Here is a 1,945-nt window from a genome sequence, read left to right as displayed (position 1 = left end):
CCTTCAGGGACCTATTTGGGTGTACCCTTAATGGAAATTGGGGTGCTAGGGTCCTATAGTAATGAATCATATTCTTACATCCCTGGACAGAGGTCCCTGAACCAATTTTGTAAGCTCTTCTATTTAGCATGACAAACTGTCCCTTTCATAGTTCCATTCCCACTCCTGTAGTCTCATCTGCAACTCTGATGTATTGATCGGTAGCACTACATGCTTTTGTCGTAATTTCCTCTGTATTCCCATGCCTTATTTAAGTGCAGGTTTATAAATCCTTAGATGCCATTATGGTCTCATGACAATGGTCTCCCTCATCTGGAGGAATTGCCTGTCTCTGTCCTTACTTGATAAATGCTTATCAGTAAATTATATTCGAATTTGGGATTTCTTTTTCCCCCTAAAATAACTTTGTGGCTTTCATGCTTTTATTATCTGTTATAATTTTAAATTTGCTACAAACCCTACAATATATTTAGCTCTTAAATAACTTAAGTATCTAAGAAAAACACCTTTTATAGATTTACAGAAAAATATTTATAGGTATTTTTTAATACAAATGTCTTCTGAGGGGGAACCGATACAAGGATCTATATATAACCCATTCCCTGGGGGATGAACAACAGAAAAGTGGGTGAAGGGAGACATCAGACATGTAAGACATGACAAGAAAATAATAATTTATAAATTATCAAGGGTTCATGAGGTGTGGGGGGGAAGCGAGGAGGGAGGGGGAAAATGAGGAGTGGATATCAAAGGCTCAAGTAGAAAGCAAATGTTTTGAGAATGATGATGGCAACAAATGTCTAAATGTACTTGACACAATGGATTGTGATGAGTTTTTGTAAAAAGCATATTTCTTTCACATTTGTTGTAGTGTTTGGTGCACAGTTTTGATATCTGAGAAAGTCTCTATTTTACTTTTGTAATTAAGAATATTTTTTTCAGGTTTTATAATTTTAGGCTGAAATCTTCTCCTCCCCACTCACTCCCCACCCCCAGTAATTTATAGATGTTCCATTGTCTGTTAGCTTATGTTGTTTCTAATGTAAAGTTTGTTGTAATTCTTAATGTTATCTCTTTACTTCTCACTGGTTACTTTATCATTTTCATGTTACCGCTGATCCTCAGTATGATTACATTATGCAGTGCAGGTAGTTTTATAGACTTCGTGGATGTGATATTTAACAGCTGCTTCTCAGTTTTGTTTCTGTTAATTAATTGAAAAATGTCTACACTAACAGTTATCATTATCAGTGGTTTATTGCGATAGCACTTCATATTTATTTTCCTTCCACCTACAAGATATTTATAAGCACTAACATTACTAGATGGGGTAAAATAGCATCTTTTCTCCCTAGCTCTGGAACAGCTGGGTTTTGAACTGCAAATTTGGGGATTCAGATTTCAATGCATAACTACTACACAATTGATCCACAACAATGAGTTTAAGTATTAAAATTTATATAGAATTTTTTCCCCACTTTTTGAAATTTGCTACTCACACAGCCATCTTAGTGTACCAGTTTGGGGCAAAAAACCCAAACAAACAAAAACAGCATGCCTCTCTTGCCCCACGCATCTTACTCACCTGACCTCACTCTGTGCAACTTCTTTTTGTTTCCACAAATGAAGAGGAACATGAAAGAATAGTGATTTGATGACATAGAAGAGACAAAACAAAAGTGGGAAGTGCTGTCAGCCATCCAAACAGATGAGTTTGAAAAATGCTTCCACAACCAGAAGCACAGGTGTGACAAATGTATTAAATGTAAGGGCGAGTACTTTGAAGGTAGTAAGGTTTTGTTTTGTTTTTCAATTTCAATGCATAACTCTGGAAAAAAATCTGTTTTGGTGGGGATAGCCCCTCGTATGTGAAGGGGCTGAACTTTTTGTGCTCTAGGGTTGGCATAATAGTGTCCTAAATAACACTTCTCAAAGTGTGTTATCC

This window comes from Echinops telfairi, unplaced genomic scaffold (genome assembly GCF_000313985.2).
Source record: "Echinops telfairi isolate 266 unplaced genomic scaffold, ASM31398v2 ScPeMD7_1;HRSCAF=3_0, whole genome shotgun sequence".
Lineage (NCBI taxonomy): Eukaryota > Metazoa > Chordata > Mammalia > Afrosoricida > Tenrecidae > Echinops > Echinops telfairi.
Note: the sequence above shows the minus strand (reverse complement) of the source record.